The sequence below is a fragment of the Cygnus olor genome, chromosome 10, assembly GCF_009769625.2.
Source record: "Cygnus olor isolate bCygOlo1 chromosome 10, bCygOlo1.pri.v2, whole genome shotgun sequence".
In the NCBI taxonomy this organism is placed as follows: Eukaryota; Metazoa; Chordata; class Aves; order Anseriformes; family Anatidae; genus Cygnus; species Cygnus olor.
In genome coordinates this window covers 8,145,592-8,172,476 of record NC_049178.1, presented here as the reverse complement: position 1 = coordinate 8,172,476, position 26,885 = coordinate 8,145,592, and the positions used below count along the sequence as shown (strand labels likewise).

Genomic DNA, 26,885 nt, shown 5'->3' with positions numbered 1-26,885 from the left:
CATCATATCCAAGGATTATAATCTGAAGTCTTAAAAGTCTAAAGTTTTACGACTTCTTTCAATAACAATCAGCAAGGAAAGTCAATGTTGTACCGTAAGGAAGGTGCCAAGATGGCCAGTTAGAGGTTCCAAGCAGCAATTCTACTTTGGAGGCAGAGTTACTGAACCTATATTCAGAATTTAAATCAACAATCTTTCAGTAATTTTGGGAAGATGCATTATGTAACTAGGTTAATTAATTTGTTCTTATCATTAGACATGAGAGAAGAGTATTAGGATTCTTCCTTGATATGAGTCATTCTTGCAGAAATTCCCAGCTTCCTCACTTACTCATAAGCCAAGGGCCAACAGTGCTGACTAAGTAAGCATATAGCTCAGAATTGCTGGGACAGGTAATCTCCCATTACAAGTACTCATTAAAAGTTCCAGACCTGAAAGTCCTTTTTTTTTTTTTTTTCAGATCTGAAACAAAATCAGCAAACTTGGAGCTAAGAGTAAGTCGAAAACAACTGCTCTGAATTTCCAAGTAGCATTTCAAGGCACGTGTAGACTGCCTACTCATCTCTGAGACAAGTATCTATACAATTAAGCAAGAATAATCAACAGGCATGTTTTTCAAAAGCTGTTCTTTTCAAGGGCCCTGGAACAAGTTTGTTCCACATGGCCTGAAAAACAAAAGTGATGCTATGATCATGGTAAGCGCAAAAAATATTCCTACCAAGTTAAGAGCTACTTAAACTATTTAGAGCTGAATATGTTGATAACCTATCATAAAGATTATTTAAAACTTTGTAGCAGCCAACAAAATACAGTAAGAGTTACCATAATACTGTTTTTAAGATGGTATCATGCTAAATGCAAATGCTTGGCCCTCTTCAATTTCTTTCACAGATTTTAAATGCAAATCTATGAAGATCACTTTTTAAAAACATTAGGGGAAACCACTGACACTCCAAACATTTCCTAAGAAAGATTCCAACGTCCTCTGAAGCCCAGAGCAATTTAATGGGCTTGGTGGGTGGCTGGGCATTGGAACCAACCAAAAGGATGATCTGGGGAAAAACTGAAGGACGCATGAACATAACTGAGTGCTGGTTTTGGATGCCACGACTATACGTCAAGCTTGATGTAGATGCACCGTAATTGATGTAGTAGCCCCTTAATTGACAAGTCCTCAGTTTATACCATGCAATGTTTAGCATAACTTACTTACATAAAACTGCTACCCCTGAAAAGCCCAAGTTTCCTTTACCAGTACCTGCACGCTAAATAACACTAAGTATACATAGCTAAATATAAGGACTGGTGGAGTATGGAAATACCAAGGGAAGTAGGAAAAAAAAAAGCACATACATTATACTAGAAAGATAAATTTATTTTACCATATTCTGTTCCTGATATAACCACCAGCATTAGCAAAGTACATTTTCGCAAGAGTTTCTTACGCTATCCACTTAGCCACCTGGCTAGAAGGTGTCTGTAGAGAGTCTTTATCCAGAACAGATTGATGGCAAGACCAGGCTTAAAAACATACCATTCTTTTCTCCTTTTCCTTACACACAAGCAAAGAATTATTTTGATCGAAGTTTCACAACACCTCGTCTAAATTCCTTACATTGAGGAACACTACAGCTAAGGGTCTTCATTTTTTATTCTGGTACAAACACCTAGCTTGCCTTCGTTTCAGCAGGCATCTCTCAAACAGGAAAAAAGAGCATCATTCTTTCAGGTTTCACTATTCGTAGGACTCCCTACAAACAACAGTGACTGAAACCTCACATCCAAAAATAAACAAGAACATGGAGAGATTAGATTATATAGCAGTAATCAGTGACTTCTGCTACTACAGAGGGAGGGGTTAGTAACCATAAAAGGAGCCAAGGTCCCAAGAACTGTACTGTTTTCCCTTGAGTTTAACCTTGACTGCACCAGGACCTTGAGCAACCCTTCAACTCCTCTGTTCCTTAGTTAGCCCCAATAAACACATACTTGCCACAGTGCTTAATTACGAAGATTGGAGATGCAAACTAGAATATTTTGCATGGAAGAAATTTGTTAACACTAACTCTCACCTCAACTTGCAACAAAGCAAAATTACTTGGGCTGAACTAACCCCACAAACCCCAGTTACATGGAAGAGCCTGTATTTTAAAATCGAGACTGTCAGTCACAGCCACGTCTGCAGAACTGTCACAGGCCATGTAACTGGTGGAGGAATCACAGCAAGAGTGGTAGCACTGGAAGCTCTGCATCAACCAGCTGTCAAAACACAGTGCAGCTCTATGGGAACACACCAAACATTCCCAGGCACTCTGCCTGTAAGTTTACAAACACTCCACAGTAACATCTAAGCATCTACCAGGAAAGAGATGCTCAGACACTACACTGAGGGCCAACAGTATAAGTAATGCAAAATACGACTAAGATCAGCTAACAGAGATAAAGAACATACTCAAAAACGTAGCTCTGTAAGAACTCAAGATTGTTTCCTCAGTGCTATCTGGTAGCTGAAATAAACGTTGTGGACCACACGGTGTGCAGACAGAAGTCAGCAACAGCCAACCCACGAAGTAAAGTGGAGAGATGTAGATGCTTAGCAAATGACTCAAACATGTTTGGAAGCCAAAAGGGTAAAACAGCTTAGAAAGCTGCATCACAACTATGTCTAGAAGGGGGGCAGGAAAAAAAAAAAAAAAGCAACAGGTGGGAGGGAAAGATGGAGAGGAACTTAACGATTATGACTTTTGTTGCTAGCTTTCTCCCCTACTTCCAAACAACAGGTCTTAATCACCCAGGGGACAGACTTTGATGGCCTGAATTTGGGGACATAGACAACACATCTAAGGTCCATCACCAACAAACTAGCAGACTGCAGGCAGTGAGTTCTGGATTACAGTAAGCAGAGATTTTTGTCTGCTTGCATTTTTCAACTGACAAGCCCTTAAGTATATCTTAGAAGAATTGTTTTGCTCTCATCACACCTCAGCAACTATCACTTCAGGTTTTAAATACTACATTTTGCAAACCTTAGAGACATAAATATTCCTGCTCAAGTAAGCTAGGGGAGTAAACAGGAACATGCAGTTTATTAGGAAAACATAATAAAGAACAAAGCACCATGACTGATGCGATGTTTAAAATTTTTACCTGATAACTCCCAGTTCCAGAACATAGGCCATTAAGCAGTGTGGAAAAAAAAAACAAAAAACATTGTGCTACAACTTGGCAATCACGCACTCCACGATTTAAGGGAATAAATAACTCGTGTGTTAAGTGTTTCGACCTTAAGATATTGCCAACTTCATTTCTCATGCTCCTCGGAGGTGGCGACATCCCTGTCAGGATGCATTCCAGGGACCATGATTAGCTGCTTCACTTGAGCTCCTAAAGAAGTGCATGTCTTCTTAGGAGGAGGCGGATGCCAAGACACACGCCAGGAATGGATGTGCTGGATGAAACAGCCCTGAAAAGGATCCCAGCTCTGCAGCAGTTTAAGCAAAGCCGGATTGTATTGCCTTTAAGCTCATGGACTGGAGAGAAGGGATGTTCCTGCTGCACTAAGGGGAAGGATGGAAAGGAGTGGTCCTGAGCTGCAGACCAGGAAAACCCCCAAGAACTGTTACGCGCCTGGTATGCCCCTTCTGGCACCAGACAGGCTCACTTTACTGTGCTCTGACACATTCATAGAAGGCACCAAACCGTAACACCCTAGCACACTGCTGCCCCAGGCAGCTACCATCGTCACCAAGCCCAATTAGGCAGGCTGCCTGCAGCCTTCAAGCCCTACATAAATCCCAGCATCTACAGGAACAGGAGATACTTTGCCTTTGTTTTCTTCTTCATCTTTGTTCAAAGGAATGAGTGGAGAAGTTTATCTTTTGCCTTCATCACTCATCTTCCTGGCTGCAAAAGTCTATTCATGGGATTCTTCTCTGTCCAGCCTTGCTGTCCGAGTTCTGTTAAGCTCCAAAACCTGCAACTGTGGCTTCTAGAAGCATTTCTAAGCAGGGGAAAATAACATAAGTTTTAGAAAAGATTAAGAGAAATAATGAAATATCTATACCTATATAAATCTCAAATCACTTTTGCTCACTTTTGCTGAGGCCTGAAGGTTTCTATAAGGACTTGACACTTCTGGAACTTGAGGTTAATTAAAGTCACTTCAGTTGATCCTGGTTTTTTGCTGGACACATTTTACATGCAGCCCGTAAGGACTAGATTTTTAAAATAAAAACTTAAGTTCAAAGGTTCACAGCACTCTCATCTAGACATGTGCCATTTGCTAAGGCAAGAACAAGTTTAGATTTTTAGAGCCTGTAGTGTTGATGTCTCATAATGCTGGACGAAAACATTTTTGCGTGAAAAAATATTTAAAATAGAACCAAGTAATATTGAGGCTTTTTTGGAGGATGTGAGGAACATCACAGAGCTACAACCATTCTTTACATTTGTAGTCTGTTGCTGACGCAAAAAAACTGCCAGGACAAGCTAACTTCAGCAGCAGCTCCTTCTGCTGATCTTTTCCCCCCATAAACGCTCCATTTCAATAGTTTTTTGTTTTTTTTTTTTTGTGAGGGTGACAGGGGGCTTTTGTTAGGAACAAAATTATATAACAGCAAACCATACATTACAGGATTTTTTAATCTCCCACTTGGTGCTGATTATTGTTTGAGCTATGGTATTTCATTAGATGGATCACTGGCTCATTTCCAAATGATAGTTCCTCTTTTGCCAGGAAGCTGAAGAAAGATTGTGCCTTCTGAGAAAATACTGGACAACTTTTCTGGAAGCTGACTGACACTTGATTGTGTCTATTCCACATGTATTATTTGAATATAACATAAATACTTCAGTGTGGCACCAGATAAAAATCTGAATACAAGCAGTCTAACCTCTACAAGCACATAGTTCTATCAGAGTACTCCTCTTCCTTTGAAAATACATTTTTGAATGATGAGACAGTAAAAAAGGTACTATAATGCAGAAGTAGTTAATAGGTAGTTCCCATGTTCTATGCTCTTGTATATACAACTATGAATTAAGTTATGACCTCTGTCACCAAAATGATTCATTCAAAACAGCAATAATAGCCTCTGACATGCATTACAGGCATGACTGCTAGCAAACTCCACTGAAGTTGCTTAACTTCTCTGATTACTAGACTTGTTTTCAGTTACTTACAACCATGCCTAAAACTAATCACCACATGAAAGTTCCACAGACTGGTTTTCTGCCTCAAAGGGACAGGGTGTTTTTAAAGTTTCACCCAAAACAACTCAGCTCTTTCTTAGGACAGGGCTAGATGTCAGACGTCACCTGGGATGTACTTTGAAGACACAGGTATAATTAAAAACAAAACAGGAGATTAGCATCTGAAATAAATGAGAATTCTAGTTTTCCTGTAACAGTTTCCCTCCTTTAAAATGAGAATGATTCCATGTCTCAACGACACGACGACTGACTCAAGTTTTTGCAAAGAATGTAAAAAACAAACAAACAAACCAGAAAATTACTATCTTCAGAGCACAGTTTAAGCAAATACAAATAAAAAAAAAAATTAATCCCAGAGAATTAAAGGATGAGAACAAAACCCACCCAGCTACCTGCAGCCTTCATGCACTAAGGAAGGAGGTACCATAAAAACTACAGCCTGCACCATGAACATATCCAGAAGCTGGCCCAGATGTAGTTCACATATTAACCTTCATTTGGGCATTTGCCGACATTTCATAAATTCATTTTTCTAACAAGTGATGGGAGTCATAACCAATATACATACACTGTCTAGAGTTGGCCTCATTTTGGCCTAGTGGGTCCCGCCAACGAACCATGAAATAAAAGGACCTGTTCTACCAAAGGGCAGGAGGACAGAGTTTTTTTCATATTGTATTCCTTGTTCCCAGTGACCTTGTTAGGCAATTATCTTCCTTTATATGCGGAAATCTGGAAGCTTGCCACTTCAAATAGCTGCATAATAAATGAAATAGTTTGTCTGCCAAGAGCACTCACCCATCATACCTGTCTTTCACACTTGGCAAGGATTTCCTTCTTTCTTCTAAAACTCTTGGATATAGGCCGCATTTAACTATGCTCAAGCAAGACAGAAACAGTCACATCATCAGCTTTGGATTTTTCCTTGAATACATGAGGTAACAGATGAGTAATGTGCTAACCCAACAAGCCACCAGATTTGTCTTTTTCAGCACAACAATCTTCGCTTCCTGCCTGTTTCTAGTACAGCCTAACTGCAAAAATTTAACTTAACTAATGTAATTCAAATAATAAAGAACAAAATAAAAATTCTGCAGACTCAGTGTTTACCTCTTTTTCTTTTTTTTTTCTTTGGTAGTATCTTCTCAGACATATGAGTTTTCTTTTAGATAGCCTACAACTTTTGAGATCCAGTTTTTGGTAAATCTAAGTCACACTGACAGAGTCCATTCAGGAAGCAGACGCAGTGTGTGTACCTGCCAGGAAATAGTAGCTGACAACTGAGCAAAACCGAGAAGAATCCATCTAAATGAGCCTTGTAGATTGAAAACTTTTCCTGCTTTTCCAGATAAACTGGGCACAGCCAAAGGAGATGAGCTTTCCACACTGTAAATGGAGCAACAATCAACGTGAACTGCACGTTCCTCATTCTCTCGAGCACTTGCACTTTAGTCAAGAGCAATTATTTGAAATAGTGCACGTGGCTCTTGACAAAGAGGCACAAGCTTCTTGCAAGTGCTATAGCTTTATTGCACCAAGTCTCCTGAACTTGGACAACTACAATATGAACGACAGAAAACAAGTCAGAGGGCAGACAAAAGAGGAACCCTTATGTTTTATAAGGGGTGTCACCAAGAATCCTTCCCTTGGTCACAAAGAGCAAGCCCAGAGGAAGAATGCAAAATGATGAAACCTTCACCTTCATAGAGAAGAGTTATGAGTTCGCCATAGATACAACTTTGCAAAATGAAGTAAAGCAAGCACTACTTTAACAGAGATCTTTCTGTTCCGTAAGAAGTTATATTAGCCCCTGAGAACGGTCAGGAGTTTGAATGCTTCCACAAGCACTGGGAAAGAAAGAAAATACTAAAAAAACTACAGTTCAAAGCCTGTAGTTAAGTTTCAGCTAAACTCTGGAGTATAACAAATGCCTTGTAATCTGAAAAAGATTAGAAGGCTGCCATTTTAGGGTGTTCCTGTGAGTGAGAGATAAACGAGAACATGTTAAAGGTCCAAAGTATACCAGCTAAATAAAACCCAATTTGTTATATACTCCAAGATGACACCCTGCCCGATGAGCTTTATTGGAAAAAGCACATCGAGTCCAGCCAACATTTCCCCGAACAGGAAAACCCCTGCCCTGCATATCAACAGCAAGAGAAGCCAAAGAGCGTAACAAAGATCCTTTCAAGCACAGGAAAATCTAACTAAGAAGGACAAAACAGCCACTGTGAAAGAACCAAAACTTCCATACCCCGAGAGGTTTTGAAAGGTGGCGTTTTATAGAAATACATTAGTTTATTTGTATACCCTTACACCTGACACTAATGTTGTACCAGTTCTTCTAAAGTATTTCACTAAAAACTATCAGGAGCTGCCACAAATTCAAGGCAGGGAACAGTACGCACTTGCAGACTTGTTTGATCGCAACGTAGTTGCTCCATATTTCACACCAAGTATCCAGAGCTCTGTTGATTATACAAAGCATTTTCCTTTTTTCTGTAAAGGAAAAAGCCTCAAACTATAAGCTACTTCTGCATATCAGCTCACTGTGCTATTGCCTGCATTGCTAGCTGATGAAAATACACCCACTGGAAAGGTTAATACATAACTTCAGCAATTAAAAGAAAATAAAAATTTCTTCTTTGAAGAGATTCATACAAGCAAACTAATTATTGTGACAGATCCTGGAAACATCAGATTGCAAACTGCAGGGGACCTTACAGTAACACACAACAGATCAATTCAGAAGAAAGAAGAAAAAAGAAGTGGGAAAACACCCAAACATCCTCATCTCTTCAGGCTGCCTTGAGAGACTTTGTTCTGGGCAAAATGCACCTTTTTAATCACATCACATTTTTCCTCCAGAGTTTTATCATCCACTGCTGAATAAATTAGATACTAAGGTCATACACATTTTCTGAGACCATTAATTTGGGTTTTCTCCAAAATTTGGACACCTGTAAAGCCAGCAGTTTCCCTATAGCAAATTAAGGGTACAGAAAGATAACTTAACGACTGATCTCAAATATTCATTAAATTGCAGTATACTGCATCCTGCATGTCTGCTGGCATTGGTTATTTGTTTTAATAATGAACTCTCTGTGGAAAAGTAAAGTTTCCTAGGAACTCGCATGAATTGCCATGAGTCTGTGGAAGGAAAAAAATATCAGAGAAAATAAAAGTAACCCAGAAAAGCTTTCGACTGTTTGCTACTTACATACTATTTAATCACAGAAATTACGCTACTATGTATCACAGAAACCACAGGGCAAAGAAAAGAGCAAGGTGAATGACAGAAAAACAAAGTTTTGGGGAGTTTCTTGATTTACAGGTTTCACTGCAAACCTTCTCTGTAAAAAATGTCATTTAGAGACAAAAATACTGAACAGCAGCTGGATCTTCGGCAAAGCACAGGACTAAAAGGCATAGGATAAGAAAATGGGTCATAGGAATACAAAATGAAAAATGAAAGGAGAGTTTGAAAGAATTCTGTGAAATATGACCTATTAAAATTAATATCACCAGAAGGTCATGTGAAAATCAGTTTGGAAAAAGTACAAAATTTGAGGTCTCTAATTCCTCTCATGCTTAAAGCAGTATCAAAATTATGTTTTGAACTCATCAACTTTAATAACAAAGTAATTTTGTTTGTTTTTTCTTCTTTCTTGACAAGTGTCCCCCAACAGGTACAATGCTACTAGGTCCAAACACTTGCAACAAGAGAAAATGCTTGCCCTCATTGACACTTAAATCAAATAGGCTGTTTGGCTAAAGCCTGGGAATCTACCTCCATTGCTGAACCACAAGCTTACAGCATGAAGGAAGGCATAAATAAACCTTTATGTTCAATGTCAATGATAGTGCTATTATGCCAGCTAAATTCTGACCATACTGGGATCTTAGTGTTCACATCTGGTGCAACATAAAAACTGGTTTAACTGCTTTCAATCTATTTTTCCTCAAATATTGTTCAAAAACTGGTGAACCCAAGTAATTCAAGTCACTATCTAACTCCTTCCTGATATGCTGGGCTGTACGGTACTTGAGTATGCGTAGGCAAACTGCAGTCCAACAGCATTAGATAAACTTGGTCATTTTTGCGATAGAAAAAGCCTGCAGGCAAAGTGCAGAGGTTTCTGGCTTTTGCATGGGCCATGAAGTAAAACAGTGTTTTGCTTTCCCTGCTGGGCCACTTCTAGCACTGTTGGTGCTGGACATAACTAAAAGGATGAGGTTCATCTGCCACCCCCCTGGACCCCTTGACATCTCTCACTGGTGCAGCTGCAAGCCCCGTACACTGCTACAACATCCCCCGAGCACCATGCCAGCCTCATCACTGCTGCCCGTTTGGTCCCCTCTGCTGACCTATAAAGAACACAGCATTTGGATTTGCATACTTGGAACACACAGCCAAACATCCTAAAAACTCTTTCAAAGTCAAAACTCATGCATTTTTTTATTTTTATTTTTTATGATGTAGGAGCACCTGAAAACACAGAGCCTGCCCACAGTGCCCATGGTGTGCTCCAGAAGGCCAGGTCAGAACTTTGACATCTTCAACGCATCAGTGATTTGGTAGCTAGCTTAGAAATGCATTTTTCAAATGAACGGTCAAAGCCAACTAGCCTCTGGCTTACAGAGCCCACATAAAAGGGACAGAAGCAACCAGCCTACTCCATCTAAATATATTGCTGGCTAGGAACGTAATTGCTCACCTGTAGCTGTTATCATCACTCTGGTATAAGAATGAACATTTTCACCACAGGTTAATTATGAATGTCATATGCACCTGATGTCATAGGGCACCATACATTTGCAAAGAAGAAAAAACAACAAAGAAAAAAAAATCTACTGTTTGACTTTGTGGGGAGAGACAACTAATGGGCACATGGTACAAAGGTTCTTTAGCCAACCCCCTCCATCTCCCCAACTCGAGCTGAACACAAATTACATGAGTGCTAGTTCTACAGAACATGGGAGCGCTCAGAAATGTTGAAGAAAAAGCCCTGCCCCAGCTGAAGTCCTTGCATGCCACACAAAGACTCAGGGACTGAGAGGACAGGCTCACATCTCGCATTCTTTCGTCCATGTCCAACTTGTGACTCCAGCTTGTGGCTGCACCAAACACACAACAGAGACATCCCATAGTTTCCACATCTCATGTTACCATGTCCCCTCTCCAAAAGGAAAGGGTTCTGCTCATTGATAAATACAGCAGACCTTTCTTGCAGTTTATCAGGTCAAGCATTCAGTAGATTCAAAAAATAAAGACTGTTTAGTTGAGTGTGAAGATTTGCAAGCTCAGCCAAACACAATCTCAGGTAAATATGTAGCAGATGGGATGCTGCTATTCTGGTTTTCTGCAGTCATTCCCATCTGAGAGAAGCAGTCAGCACCAGAACAGGGCTCAAAGCAACACCAAGTGAGTCTCACTGGCATCTATAGAAAGATGAAACGAACTAAAAAAGCTTCTCCAGCTTCTTTTCCAAGATGGCAAAACCCTCTTTCTCAGTTGCGCCTCTCGTTCCCTCCCCATCTTATTAACCCACCTGTATTGGCATACAGGATGTGAATTCTTGCTGTAAAGTCTAACTTAAAGGAAAAACAATCTTAGAAACTTTATAATACACCGTAAAGCCCTAAAGAATGTACAAGAAAACCCACAATGTCTTGAGACTATTTGCTTTTCCCACAGGATGCTGGCAGAAACATTGACCTCATCTTTGTTCCAGCCTTGATGCAATATTGTATGTCATCAATTACCCGCAGATTTCTCCTGTTTCCAACAGAGAGGGGCTCAGAACTGGGGATTGCTTCGCAGCGTACACGGCCGAGCTCAGCGCTGCCAGTCCTGTGACACTGGATGAGAGGAAATAAGCCAGGCAGACGGCTCAGCACTTGCCCTGTGAGAGATGGGGCTGGCAGCAGATGACATCCTACAGTGAGGTCCTCCAAACAGGTTCCTGCATTCAGGCTACTGCGATAGGTAAGACAAGCGACCAGTGGAAGAAAACACAATGCATTACCCACAGTTTTCTGAGCAAGCAACCAGCAAGCAATTTACCCCAACAACACAGCACGTTAGGGGGTCATGAAGAAGCAGAACAACTCTGCTATCCAGCACAGTAGTCTTTCTGTAATATCTCTTGAGAATCCCACATCCAGCTCCAGTCACTGCCCCCAGTTGTTTCATGCATTGAGCACACGCATTAGATGAAGCTGTGCTACCATATTTTTTCACAGGCTTTAAACAACTTCAAACATATAGAGACTGATGTACTGCAAAGTATATGTTTTTGCTTTTTGTAGCTTTGCAAAATTTCCTAACAAGTTACTTTGGGAGATTCAATGGTTAAGCAATCCTTAAGTGACATTAAGCAGACTTTCCAAAGTAAGTGTCTGATCAGAAGACCCTAAGTACATGCTTATTCATTTACTTACTGCAGTCTAGAACTCCAAACAAGGGCTGAAGGACCAGAGAAGTAATACCCAAGCACAGAGACGCAAACAGGCATGTTCTGAAGTTTCCTGTAACTTTTACTTATTAGGCAATAGGGATCCCTTGGTAACTAACGTAAAACTAAACGCAGCAGCATGAGCATATGTTCTTCCATTTCGGTCTGTCTGGGACACCTTGCCTATGGCAAACATTCTCAATTACATGAGTCTGACAGCCTTTTTTATGTTTTTAAGATAAAACTCTAGATATGGCTGTCTTTCCTTTGAAGTATTTGAATGCTTGTACTACTGCCTCATGACAGTGTCTGAAAAGCGTTAAGCGTGCAACCTAGCTTGGGGAGCTGTTAATTTAAAACAGAGCTGTACAACCCTCACGGTTTGCGTAAAGCAAACAAACAAAACATCCCTCTGTTGAGGCTCCCTCAAAAATTTTTCTAGTACTAGGATCAACTTTCACACTGGAAAGCAGTACCAGAAGTAGGAAGGAAATCAAACTTATAGGGAAAAAAAGATCTAAACCATAATACTAGTATAGATTTTTTTTTTTAATCTGGACTAGAAATAATGCACATATCTTTCCCTAGCCCCTAAAATAAGATTTGTTTGTCAATTGGACATAGGTGTCAAGACAGTAAAAAAAACAAAACAAAACAAACAAACAAAAAGCAATAAACAAATCACCCTCTAGAATTCAAGTATGCCATCACTGCATGTGCACACGTGCATGCATCAAAACCTTTCAAAAGAATTTAGTGTACACTATATTTTTTCAGCAAATGGCAATCAAATAATTGACAGCTAAATAAATTGAAGGAACTGAAAATAAGTGATTTTTGTTTCTAGTGACTGACGAACATTACAGTCACCACAGATGTTTTCGCAGTCTTGTAACAAAAAAGGGAAAAAAAAAACAATTTTCTGTTTGACTGTGTCCCTTTGACAAAACTGAATACATACTATGTCATGGCTTTCAGAGTATTTTCAGCATAAAAAAAGATTTCCATTTTAAGCCATTACAACCAAAGAGTACTGCTGATAAGTAAAATCAGAGTTTTGCTGTCAACCAGATGAAACTCAACTCATTGCTGCTCTGGCAATTAATTTCTCATCATTTATTTCATGTGACCAGAAGGGATAAGAATCTGAAATCATTTTACAAGTTTCATCTACCAGTCAGGCTGAACTTTGCTCTAACAGCAGCAGCAGAAGAATTTGTATCCACTTAGGTGGATAATCACTGTAAGTGTTTATAATGACTCTGTTTGCAGAAGCTTTTGTATTTGACTGCATCAATGTAAAAACTGACTTTAAGTGGAGTGTCACATAAGCTTAGACAAGGCTTAGCTGTGATAAGCTGACTCCATTTGGATTTGGCAAAGCTGTTGGAATGAATTGATAACAATGTTATCCAATTTAACTAGATCTATTTTGGCCTGGGTACATTAATTAACTATATAAGGCCTCATTTTCTTCAGGGAGAAGATGGGGATTAATTGTTAAGTTAGCTATAATCACATATTATAGAAGATAAACCACTGGTTCATCCCTAGGAAAAAAAAAAAAGAAAAAAAATAAAAGGCATCTTCTGCTTTTGATGCAGCATTAAGTATTTACCCAAAATGTAAAGCACAGGAAAGTAGTGGAAAAGCCCTATCACTGGCTTGGAATGGCTTGGAAAAAAAAAAAGAAATTTAGCTCTTCTTAAAGTAAGTCAAATTATGCCTTATCACCCAACAACAATTCTCAACCTGACTTTTGGTTTCAGCACTGATATACATATTCTTACATTTTTAAAAACAGATTTAACCTAATCTCCACTACTTTTAGAAATCAAGTAGTTTACAGATGAGAGCATATATTAATATCTCCATAAATATACACTTCATTTATATTTCATTGATAATTTTATATTCACTAAATGCACTACTCTGTACTTTAGTTACGCAGCACTTGGAATCTAGTATGCTATTTTAATAACATGCTTGAAACTTGGCTGTAAATAAGGTATATGCTAACTGTACAAGAAACACGTGTGAAAATACTTTTCCGTCACAATTTTGCCCCTCAAGGAAATAGAGTTTAGGGGTTTTATATATAATCAATTTGTAAGAATCGGTATTGTAGACTTCTTGTCAAGATTTGCTTTTGAAGGAGAAAGGACATTCCTGGCTGCTGGCTGGGAGTATGTTGAAAATCCACACAGGAACCTTTGATAAAAACCCACAAAGCTCCTTTCTTCACAAACCATTTCAAATGTACCAAGCACTCTAGTGACAAAGGCAATGTAATGCAGGACACGAAATGCCTCAGAGCATCTGGTCAGAAGAAAAACCATATAAAGTCAGCATTGCTGAGGCTGTTATATTGTCGTCAGCTTTTGAAACACTAAAAACACTTACTGTAATGTGATTTAGATTTTTCTTCTGGCTTGAGTTCAGAGAAAAATGGCAATGAGTGCTACTACATATGGCATTCCACATCAAACTATGGATCTCAGAGGCTGAACACTGCTGCAAAAAGTTAGCAGCTCCCTGTTTCGAAGTTTTGAAATTAGGTTTACATAAGGCAAAGCTCTAATGACGGAAAGATTGGGCTCACTGTTATTAAGCAGTAAGAGAAGAAGGAAACAAGCAACAGAACAACACACACACAGGAGACTGAAACTAAAAGCGGATTTTGGTCACAAGAGCTCCTTTGATTTGTCCTTCTCCCCAGCTAGGAGGTGCGATAATAAAGGAAAGAACTGACATAAGGAGAGACCAGTCAGCCATAAAGGGCTGGCCTGTTTTGGCTTTGCTTCCCATTCCTTAAATACATATCTATATAAACTTCCAAGCAAATAAACATTTCTCTTTGCCTCAACTGCCACCCACTGGAAAAGGAAAGTAACATTAATTCCAAATTGCAATACCCCAAAATAGGTCAGAAAACCAGTATGACAGATACCAGTATGGACTACATTAAACTCCTGGGGTTGCCTTGAAACTCTTAGCAGCACTGCTAGAAAATAGAGAACTTGCAAATTAAACTGAAACAGAAAACAGCAGCGAGACTTCCTCTCCCTGCCCCAGCAGGCAGGCACTTAGGCTGTATTACAGAGGTCTTGGGAAGGAGCTGGAGTTTGCAAGGCTGAAGCAAGTGGGCCAACAGCACCTCTGTGACACACGAGGCCCGAGGAGGGCGGGTGGCACCAGGCAGCCCCGCAGCCCTGTGGGCTCTGCGCAGCACTGCTCCTGCTGCAGCCAGCTCTGTCGGTACCCTCACACTGCTGCTCCTGCCTTGCTGCAGCAACCCGCTAACCTCTGTGCCCAAACGGCAGCTTCGGCATTCCCGCTCCCCATGAGCAGCAGCCCCAATTTCCCCTTCAATGGATGGCTTCAGCAGGTGCACGGGGACCTGTGGTGTGGCAAGTTGGTGGTGCAGATCCAGTAACTTGACCTTTCAACTTGTAGAGTAATCTGGAAAAGCTTGTTGAAAAAAACAGGATGGTCTCTAAGCTGCCACAGAGCGCTACCATCCACTCTAAATAAAACTCGTTCTAACTTTTGGTGTATGTGCTTATTTTAGCTAAAGTACTTAACGAGGCTAGCAATAGTGTAATGAGATATTTGCATGCGAAGGCATGCATGTCAGATGCAATGACAGCAGTATAATTGCATGTGAAACAGACCTTAAAGTGAGACAAACCATCCTGCAGCCATGCCTTCTGGTGAACCTGCGCCGAGGCTGTCATGGCACCACCACAGAAGTCAGCAGTCATAGCCGAGACTGGCCAGCCAACCCGCCTGATGCAGGCATGCCCTGACTTCCTGGAGAAGAAAGCAACCTCTGTTCAAATGAGACCCGATAAACGGGGACAACCAGATTTCCAGAGAACCTTCCATACTTTTCTCAAGTGCAATGAAGCAAGTCTTGCTAACCGAACAGCTACTCTGCAATTATGGATGTGCTGAGAGCTACAAATTGATTGCAGATTCCCTTACTGTAAGGGCCTAAGGGAACTGGAGGAACGAAAAAAAAAATGACTACGGGCCTAATGCAAGCCCCATAGGGATTAACAGGAAGATGTATAAATCCTTTGGTCCAAATCACACCTTTCTTCAAAAAGGCCTGTAGAAAAAAAAATCTACCAGGAAAAAAAAAATCTATCAATATTACCCCATGAAATTTCTCTTCTGCTGCTGGGGAGAAGACAGGGAGTAGCCTGTAGTTAACTTCCTATAAAATGGCAGACCTCCAGGAAGCACTGTGAACACTGGTGTCTGTGCAGGGTTTGGTCTCAGCACGTTCACTGGTCATGCACGGCAGGAGGTGCTTCTTTCACAGGGGAAGGCTGTCATGTTGCTTCGAGCTGCATCTCCCTGCTCCCTAGCTGTCCAACAGGCTTTTTCCAGGCAGGACACAAGTGCTGCCTACTGATCCCTTGGTGTTTATCTGTCCTCCCCTCACCCTTGTGCTAGCTTTGAAGTAACTAGGCAATTGGGGATGCTGGAGTCTCCTTTTTGGCTGAGAGAACAGAAGACACGTCCAAGTGCCAGTGGCTCACTGTATACATATCAAGGCACAACTGAATTAACTGTAACTCTAGTAGTACCTACCTAGAGTTTAGGTCCATGTTAAGAAGCTCCTGTCCCTGGGACACTGCTGCTTACATTAGCCACGATATGCTTGTCAAACAGAAATTGTAGGTTATCGAGGAACATAAGCAAATGTAATATGAGAGGGTTCTCACAGCTTCCTGACAGACAAATCTGCCGTGGATATTTGGCAATCAGCATCCACGGGCACTGCAGCATTCCCGACTCATTAGTAAGAACACTTGAGTTCACTGAAGGCCAAAGTCATTGGCCAACGGATACACGAGAAAACAGCTGTTGAGCAATTCACAGCTCAGCAAAAATGCTGCATTCATGGACCAGTACACTGGACGTGAGAAACAATTATCGGACTGCTCCTTCTGCTCGCTGAGTGGTGCTATTCAAAAAAAAAAAAAAAGGATGGGGGGGGGAAGATGTTTATCAGTATTGAAAGCATCTATAATAGCATCTATAATAAATTTACTCCTTCACATGCAGAGATACTTGTACAATAGAGGGTTCCAGATCCTACTGCAAGATTATTTATTTATTTAATCTATAAATGGAACAGTTAATTATCAACACCAAAAATCCTGGCAGCACCTTCTTGATACAAGACAACCATCTGTGCTCTCTTACAGGCATGTACGTTAAACACAATTTTAAAAATAAGCAAGAATAAACCTTACTTTCACAAGAGTTTTCCAGGAATGTACTCTGACAAACAACTGGTCTTTAGCAAGAGAAATACTGAGTTCTGCAGTTCAACAGGCACTTACAAAATCAGTAAGGTACAAAATACTCCTTACTCTGGTTACTTAGTCGTGCCAGCAAAACGCAAAGTCATCCAGAGGCATTACAAAACAAACAAAAAGAAAAATTGAGATAAAATCTACAGTGCAGTCAGCGTCACGTGACAAACATGACCATCTTTCAAAGTTATTGCACTGTGCCCGTTCATCTTAATTTCTCTTCATAATAGAAGTTTAAAATGCATGAAATGGGTTCTACTAGCAACTGCTTGGACCATATTTTCTAAATTCTTACCAAATTTTTGTGCAGAGGGCTTTTTCAGAAGAATTTTCTTTTAAGAAAGAAATATAGGATTCCTCCCTCATTCAAAAAAAGAATCAAATACAGCTTCCTGTTAGAAAAGCATAGCTCACACAAGCTACTGAACGATGCGTTAGCAATAGCTTAACTACACTGCCTTTGTACTCATTGGGGAATTTCCCAGAAAAAGGCAGCCTGAGGGAGCCAAGCTGAACACTGAGCTTGTCCGTGAGGCATTTCAGATCACTTTTTCAAGTATCTACCTACATCTTAAAGCATCTCAATCTTCAAAAAAAACCAAAAACAAAATGAAACAAAACAAACAAAAACTACCTAAAACCACCACTTTATTATCTGGAAGACAAGCCTGATATCACAACCAAGAACACTTCTTCTCTTGTCTGATATTTAATATTCAAACACCAGATGCACTGAAGTAAATTAGTGTAAAGAAGTACTGACTAAACACAGATTTCATGAACTCCTTAGACAGAAAAACTACGTCAAAGCTTAAACTGCTCTTCCAAGAGAAACCAGAGAATCTGATAAGGAACTACTAAAATCCTTGTTTGTGTTTTCAGATCTAATAAACAGGCATTGATGGGGGAAAAAAAAAAAAAGATTTTCAAATGCTCAGAAGGTAACTTGACACTTAAGTGCTAAAAAACATGCAATTTTCTCTCTTGGTCATCTCATCTTTACAAAACTGACATAGAGCAAAAAGCAAGGCTAATCCAACACAGGTCTAGGCTTTCAGCTCCGAATCAGTAGCACATATGACTTGATGGCGCAGGGGTGGGGAACAAAGCTGGGGCTGAGGTTTAGATTTACTGTGTATGTTTCAAGATACCCCATACTTATAGCAGGTAGGTGGAATTAAACCAAGCCCATTAACACTTATATCATTTATGAAACTGAAGAAGACTGAACACAACAGAAATCAGGGACACTTATGCACAAATATACAACCCAATTTAGAGGTTTGCAGCCATTTGGGAGATGCGAAACAGAATACTATTTCAGACAATTCAGGCAATTCCTCTGAGCCCAGTGAAGCTGGAAGGACTTCAGCCCACATTGTACTTCTCAGAAAAGAGTGGCACGCTTCCTAAGTGGTTTGGGAAGAGTTGTTATAGTAGGGTCTCTTTGCCACAGAAACACACAATGCCTAGTGCAATACTGACCTATCACCTATGCTCCCAGAGGCTATCCCAAGTCCTCTCTCGCTATCAAAGGGTAAAAGTGACACTGCTTGGTTACTTTTCAACCACACAAGACCAGATATCGCTCACAGCTCTAAGAAAACATATTAGGAACAGCATGACAGGAATATATGTTGCATATCTGTTCTGTTCTCACAGGTGGGTAGCACCCAGGAATTCAAAATAATCCCGTTCTGGGGCATACAGAGAGGTGCTGCTTTTTATTTTTTATATAAATCTAATATATGGCTCATCAAAAGGCAGGAGATGGTAAGCACACATCCTCCTCCCTTAGAAGTCTGACAAACATCGTGCAAGGCTTAAAAACCTAATGTGCATCAGTTTTATGAAGTTATCTGAAACAGTCACTCCAAGAATTTATGGATCACGAGTATTATCAGATGAATACCAACTGCACTTGAATATCTTTAAATAAACTTTTCCTGATAGAGCATTACACTCAATGGCAAAGAAATTACCAGCAAAAACATTAACTGCAGTAAGAGGATACCATAAGGTGTATTCTGCAGTTTTATGCACTTTTTTAGCTGGAAAAATATCTTTAAAAATTTTATGGCCTGCCTCTTTGCTTCAGAGCTATGGATATACATCTGCCCCACTTCACTTCTACATTCGAGACAGAAACAGTCAAATCTATTATCAATCAGAAAACAGCAACAGCTATTTTAATAGGTTCAAAACATGACTTACTGCATGGATGGCAGGGCACCTTTCTGTCACTAAAAGGTAGACACAATGCTTCCTTTACATACATTATCATAAAAAAAAAGGAAAACAATCAGAAACATGCAGCTATACACATTGTATTTCCATTCTCCTTGTCAGTGATACTTCTAGTAGCAGAGTCTGGTCTAGATGGACCAGAAATACATTTTGCACCACTCTTGCCAAGGACAGATCTGTGATGTCCCTGTGCCAGATCTCTCATTTCTTAACCCTTACCGGTGACCGGTAACAGCAGCAGAACACCGGCGCAGTTTCTAGTCATAAAGGCAGCGCGTATAATCTAGATGGCCCTGTAGAGCTAGAGACAGCACACTGCTTCCTACAGAGCACTTCTGCAAGATTACTCAAAGAATACCATGAAAAGTTAATAGAGTAACTCAATTCTGTCTGGAGTGGTAATGCCTCTGTAATAAAGCACAAAAACTCTTACAGTTAAAAATAACTGCTTTTTAAATGAGAACATAACACAAGCCATTTCAGCATTACTTTACCAAGGCTGTAAAGAGCTCTCCCAGGCTCATCTCTGTTAATTGTATCTTTGCAAAGCACAGCCAAGCGGATGTGGAGTGATTAATTTTCCTGTGCTGCCCAGAGACCTGTGAATGGGCACAGGACAGACAGTTTTCCCCCTTTCCCTGTTCCTGCTCATCCCTCTGGCTCCACGTAGAGCTCTACAAATAAAATTCTGTACTCAGATCGTTCAGGTAAAGGAAGATTCAGAGAAAGCTGAGAAGTTTTCTCACAGAGTATGGAAAACATTTAAAACAACTGCTAGAACACAAATGAATTTGGTGTTTATTAGATGCCTCTTGGCCAGAACCTGACAACCAGAATGGAGATGCTGCATTTAACGCAAGGACAACTCCAGAATAAAAATCCCATTACTTTTCTCAGCAGTGGATGATTAACGGAGGGATTTGGTTCCTAATGAAGTCAGCCAACCCCCAGACTCCACTGGTAAATCACTTGTCATCTTTCACATTCAGCTCTGACTCATCTGCAATAAACATTTCAAACTCTGCCCTATTCCTTTCTTCCTCCATTCTTTTTATGGTAGGTTAAATATGTACTTCATATATTTAATGAAGGGGATGGCAGACTATAGATACTTTGTGCATTTTGATTGCAGCATGCACAGACACATCTGAGTTAGCTTTAGGGAACTTAAATACCTATGTCAATGAACCCTATACAGGCACATACCTCAGTGCTGGCTAACACCTGGAAAACATTTACATGGCACAGTCCACACTGCGGCTTGTGCCACTGCAGCTTCACTGCAGATGCTACTGATATTCGGTGGACTGAAGTTCAGCGCTGCAGTCCCAGCTCCGCTCGCAGTGCAGCTGCAGATCGAGGGGTGCTGTAGGGGCTCCTCTTTCCAGGAGCAGCAGCCAGAGCTGAGAGCCAGCTACAGACGGGCAACACAGCCATGGGGCAGAGGAACAAGCACAGAGAGGAAGGCATGGAAGGCCTTCAGATGGAAACCAGGATTGATGGTTAACTTTAACGATTAGGTCCTAAAGTACTCAATTTGAGATTAACTTTAATGACTGCAGCTTTTAGACAAAATAGACTCGGAGGCCTGAAAGCTTGTACACTTTCCTGAGAAAAGCTGTTATTTCAATAAAAGATGTCATCTTTCCAGGTTCTATTGATGTTTCCTTAATCTATAAAGCATCAGGCCAAGTTTTCTTTGAAAGACTCTTCTAAAAGTTTCTCTTTAACAAAAGTAGCTACAAAACTTATGTTTTCTACGGTTCAGAAATAGATTTAAAAGAATTCCTTCTTTACACAGTATCTTTTCAACTAGCTGTGTGGTCATTTTTTTTGATTTATTATATAATGCTATTTCACTATTTCATTCAATAAGAAAATTGTAACCCCTCTCTCATTAGACTTATCTACACAGAAGGGTCACAACTTATGAAATACAAAACAGAAAAGAGTTTGAGAACAGTTCAGAACAATACCAGCATCCTCCTGATCAGATATCTCACATGGATTCATGGAACAGAATTACCTTATGTTGTACTCAATAACTGCACATACATCACAGCTACATAAGTGAGAAGAGTTTCCTATACTTCTGTATCAGCCACTGAGTGGCAGCAATTCCTACATACTTAAATCCATATTCCTAGATGTAAGATGAAAATTTCAAAGTATTGATAACTTGTAATTCTTTTATGTTTAGAATTATATAAAAGCATACAAATAACGCCTAGTGAAATACCTGCTTATGTGTTTTACTTTTTAAATTGTTAGTTTCAAATATTATGCATGCTACTCTGATAATCATACGTCTTTAGAGGTTTGCTATAGCCAATTTTACAAAGAGATAACTGAAAAGATCAGAAAAAAATCCTAAAACTATAAAGATCAAAACTGAAAATGACAATATTTAAACATTTCTTAAACTAAAGCACATAGCTGTATTTTAAAAACAGATTTTTATCTTGAAACCCAGGATAAAAGGAAAAAAAACAACAAACCCACAATGTAAATTTACGTGTTGCAGTCTCTTATGTTTGCTTTTTTCCCCAGAATTCCCACAGCAGCATCCTGGGATAACTGAAAATCTGTCAGTCCAAAGATTAAATATCCACTGTAATTTTGAATTTTTTAAAACCACCATTTTCAGGAACTAAAATAAATAGGAAATGCTGTGTATACTTTTTTTTTTTTAAATGATGCTTATGAGTTATTGCTTAATGAGATAAGAAGCACTTTGCAGTCTTTTGTTCAGAAACCCATAATGGTTATATTTGTTACAGCTTCCTATTTGATCAATACAATGCTGCATGGCGTTATCTTACGGATGGAAAACTGGGACAGGTTATTTCCTGGCTTATTATATAGTTACGAGACTAATGACCATACGAGGTCAAGGCGCAAAGAAGAGTTGACAAAAGCTGGGCACATGCAAGCATGCAGAATTTTGACATGGACTATTCGGTGAGATGTTTAAGGGTTGTAACTCAGGCTCTAAAGTAATCTTCAAAATCAAGAAGAGCGCTGGCACTGACTCCCCCACACCTGCCTTCTCTGCAGGTCTGGCTCTGTCCCCCGAGGCCTCCAGCTGCCAAGGGACGGCTGTTGGGCACAGCACCCCCGGCCGCCTCACCACCCTGCGCTACCTGGACAAATAACACGGAGGTGAAGGGGTACAACAGCCCCCGAGCAAACAGGTGTCAGACGAAACCACCCGGTGTCATAACCCCATTGGTTTAGCAGCTCATCCCCTAACGCAAACGGGGAATTCCCTAGTGATGAACTGAAAGTGGGTTTTTAAGAGATGCACGCCCGGCATGCACGCCCAAGGAGCGGCGTTCCTGCTCCCTCATTGTCTGTCACCGGTCAGCTGGAAACTGCCCGCTTCAAAGACCGTGCCTCTTGTATGCTTCAGCTTCGCTGCTGCACAGAAACTGAGCATCCACGGGGCCGGGCGGGGGTGGGGAAGGAGAAAAATAAAATAAAATAAAATAAAAAACAACCCAAAAGTTGCTGCTATCAAAGCCGACGCTCGTCCCAAGAGCAAACTCCGTGCCTGTGCCGGGGACACAGCCGCGGGGAGCTCGGGACCTCGCCCCCGGATCCGCCCTGCCCCGCTCCGGCTGGTGCCCGGCAAGGCGGCAGCGGGGGCGGCCCCGTCCCGGGCTCCCCGTCCCGGAGCACCGCGGGGGTGCGGGCGGCCGAGGGGCGCGGCGCAGGGCTGGGCCCCCGGCCCCGAGCCCAACATGGAGGCGCCGCTCCGGAGGCAGCCCCACGGCAGCACCAGCACCCGCCCGCGGCCGGAGACGGCTCCGTCGCGCCCGCCCCGCTGGCCGCTCCTCACGCCCGCCCCAGCACGGCAGCACCGAGCCGAGCCGGGCCGGGCCGGGCCGGGCCGGGCGTCTTTCTCCCCACCGTGCGCCCCACGGAAGCCGGAGCCCGCGTCGCTTCCTCATTCACCCCGGGCCGGGCGGGGCAGGAGCCGCCGAGCAGCGAGAGCCCCCCCCGCGGGGGCAGGTACCGGTACTCACCCGCCTGCCCGGAGCCGAGTATCGGAAGTCGTCCCGGGAGCGAGCGAGCGAGAGATGAAGACGGGCGGGCAGCGACCGCCGGCTCCCCGCCGCCACGGCCCGTGCCCGGCGCTCCCCGCCCCGCGCTCCGCCCACGGGGCGCAGCCGCGGGCCGCGCACTCACCTGCGGCCGCCGCTGCTGCCCGCCCCGCCCCGGAGGTGCTGAGAGAGGAGACGGTGGCGCTGCCTGGCTCTGTCCCCGTCCCTAGCCCCGTCCCCGGCCCCGGCCCCGGCCCCCTCCGTCCCGTTGCACCGGGGACGCCCCAGCCCTCGTGGTCTCCCCCAGCACAGCGTCCCTTAGCCAAAGGCCCCGGTGTCGTGCCGGTGCTGCGGGCACTGGGACACGGCTGAAGCGAGGAGGTGATTTTATTTTATTTATTTTGGGCCGAGACGTGGAGCTACATCTGGGGCTGAGGAGCTGGAGCTTGGCCGCAGAGTGCTTGGTGTGTGCCTCTACCCTGTGGGGAGCGGCGTTCAAGCTTCCCCACCGCCTCGCCACACCACTTCCTCTTCCAGACTCTTATTTAAAAGAATTTTTGGTGGTTTCATAAGCCGTGAATGTCATTTTAATGATAAGGCTAAAGCTGGGTAGGCACTAGGTCTGTGAGCTCTGGCATTGCCTCAGCGCCTTTACCGCGGGGTGCCTTAGGCTGCAGGCCCTAGCAGGCCACTGGTGTCCTGGCCCAGCCATCCTTGGACTCATGTTCTGAGGGATAGAGCTCATGAGCGTTAAAATGAGGTGGTTTGGGTTTGGGTTACAGCACAGGAGCATGACAAACATAAATAGGAGAGAAAATGCTGCCTTCCTCCTGAAGGAACCAAAGCAGACCTTTGTCATCGTTTTCTAGCTCATATGGATAAACATATTACTAATTTGGGTGTAATTACTCTTGCAATTTCATCTTAAATGAGCTCATTCTGATCTAGCTGAAAACCGTGATGAAACTCCCAACGTTTTCTGAGCTGCTGTTGTTTGTCCAGGCAGGTGCCAGGCTGTGTTTGGCAGCTGAGGGTGCTAGAGCTGGCCGTTAGGAGGCTGTGTGTGGAGCCATCTCCAAAACCCACATCCCACGGGTTCAGTGTCCAGTTTCTTTCCAGAAGGTTGCACTTCATGCTCAAGAGGTACTCTGGAAGTTCATCGGCTGTTCTGTGTCATTTCAAATCTGAAAGGCTATGATGTGTATGTAACTCAGACTTCTGATTTATATATTTTTTTTTTTTGGGGGGGGGGGGGGGGGGGGGGGGGGGGGGCGTTAATATGTGGGGAGCTTAAATTAAAGTTTAGTTTTAACACAAAAATACTGCCAGTTGAGAGTTCTGGTGGGTACAGTGAAAATCACAGGTTGGGTCAAGGCAGCAGAGCAGAGGAGTCTTTGGTTGCTTTTTATTTCTGCTGCAAATTAAACTATGTGGTACTTTGTACTTGTTCTTAGGTCTATTTTAGTGTTGTGTTTTTTGTTTTGTTTTGTTTTTAGCTTACAAATAATAAATAATATTTGCATGTTTTGGCATGAAATATTGTTTGAATTAACCATAACGCTGTAATAAATTCCATGAGGACCCTCATTTAAAATTACTTGTGTTGCTGCTGAAATCTGAGGAACTTTATATGCATGAGCAACTCATGAATGTTACGTTCGTAAAACTAAAACTACTTTGAATGAGAGGGGAAAAGGAGACACTAACTTTTGCCAAGTGGTTTTCCTCATTTCAATACTTCCAGTGAAGTTTGGCAAAATAAAAAATGCGTTCTGTTTAACGTCCTGTTCATTGGGAGTGTAAGTGGTCAGAGAGAGTTCATTTTAGTTTGTGACTTTATGGTATAATGATGCAGCATGCCATTTGTTAACTACTGTTGCATTTCAATTATTTAGAGTATCACTTTGGCTAAAGTGTTTCTGAAACAGATAGTCATTCCTGTTTCAGCCTGTCAGAAAAGTGCAAGGCTTAAAGAGATTTGTATCTTTTGTCTTTGATTAGTCAGTCAGTGGGTTAAATGTTAATTAGGACTGAGTAAAGATGTAAAATTTGGCCTTTAAAAAATAAAATGGAGGATCTGCTCAACTAGTAGAGGAATGTGACTTTAGAACTTTGAGGTATTTCCTGGTACTAAGAAACTCTTGCTGACTGATTATTTTGTGTAATTTTGCTTTTAAAACTCAGCAGTGCAAAATACATGGTAGCACTCTTACAGCTGGAAATTCTTTCATCAGAGTAGATCCTGATGCAACTCAGAAGGCTTTATTAACATATTTCATACTCAGGATAATTGAAAAGGGGACAAAACCCAGTACTGCTGAACAGTATTTACTGGTGTTCTATGTCAGCTTCTAGGTGAATGGTAAGGCATGCCGGATTTAATTGAAATATTGAAATTTCAGGGCAAGAAACAGGTAAATCATTTAAACAAAAAAAAAAGGAAAGGGGATGTAAAGAGGGATAGGGATGTGGGTGTTACTCTGTTCCATTGTCCTGAAATGTGCCTTGAGATACTGTTTTAAATCATCCTGAGTCTTTTTTCTCTTTGCATTTCATCTCTCGTGTAGCTGAATAGATAGCACAATAACTCACAACCCCATGGTAAGGCACTGTTTCTGTACAGAAAAATGTGTGGAGGAGATGTGCTATCAAATTAACTAGCAGGGCCTCCTGCAGCTGAGTTCTTTTGAATTCTCCCATTTGGAAAACCTGCTTTGCCTGAAGCCACTTAATTTTTGGCACGTAACGTGGTGAAGTTAGGTGGTGATATGACTCTGAGCAATTTCATGAACATATATTAAAAAGGAAAGTGGGAAATTAAGCTTTCTGCAGCAAAAAGTAAATAAAATTCATAGTGGAGAGTAAGAACTAGTCCCCTGAAGATTTCAGAGCTATTTGAGTAAAAAAACATTTTTTAAAAGCGTGTAATAACATTTTGCGAGCTGAACCACTAGTATCTACAGTGTCTATTACCTCAAGCAAACAAATCAGATTTTAATTCTATTGGTAGATAAGTGATTTATGCAAAGATGATTATTTATTCAGAAGTATTGCTTCAGATTCTACGATGTGACGAACAGAAAAGAATCATGGCAGTTACTGTAAGCTGCTTTTTCACAGAGCTCCACATTGTGACAGAGGTTCATTGGTTTCTCTTTTCCAAGTTTAACCACCAAATGCCTGCTTTCATTTCCCCTTTTCTGGTAGTGATGGGGGTGAGAAAAGAGGAGTCTGGTGATGATATAAAAGTGATGGGGGTTTCCACTCGTTACCCACTGCACGGGTCTGTGGTCTACTGAGTAGATTCTTCTTGAAATGTTTTGATCATTATGCATAGTCATTTATTCAGCTTTTTTTTTTTTTCCCTTCAAGGTTAAGGTCAAAGACCTGATTTATGTATAATGCTTTTCCTCTAGTTTTTCCTACTTCTCTCCTTCAAGAACACAAACTCTGTGGATTAGCAGTGACAAAAACAGCTACTGAATTTCATCATGTGGAGGGCTGGCTGCCATATATGTTTGGACTGATGTCCAATTGAAACAGGAATTACCCTTCCTTTTCTCTAAAGTCTTGAAACTTTCAAGATTCTT

General features: G+C 41.5%; 1 protein-coding gene across 5 annotated transcripts in view; it reads right to left on the bottom strand.

The window, feature by feature from the left end:
• The window catches only part of PRKCD (protein kinase C delta), a 68,135-nt gene extending 44,718 nt beyond the window's left edge, over nt 1-23,417 (bottom strand). For 3 of the 5 annotated variants that reach the window (XM_040568255.1, XM_040568256.1, XM_040568263.1), the window contains exon 1: nt 23,278-23,411. The gene's annotated coding sequence lies outside the window, so the exon portion shown is untranslated. Of the gene's footprint in view, nt 1-17,297; nt 17,317-23,277 lie in introns of those variants that run through there. The other 2 variants (XM_040568254.1, XM_040568260.1) reach the window with 2 other exon arrangements.
• Between the last annotated feature and the right edge of the window lie 3,468 nt (nt 23,418-26,885).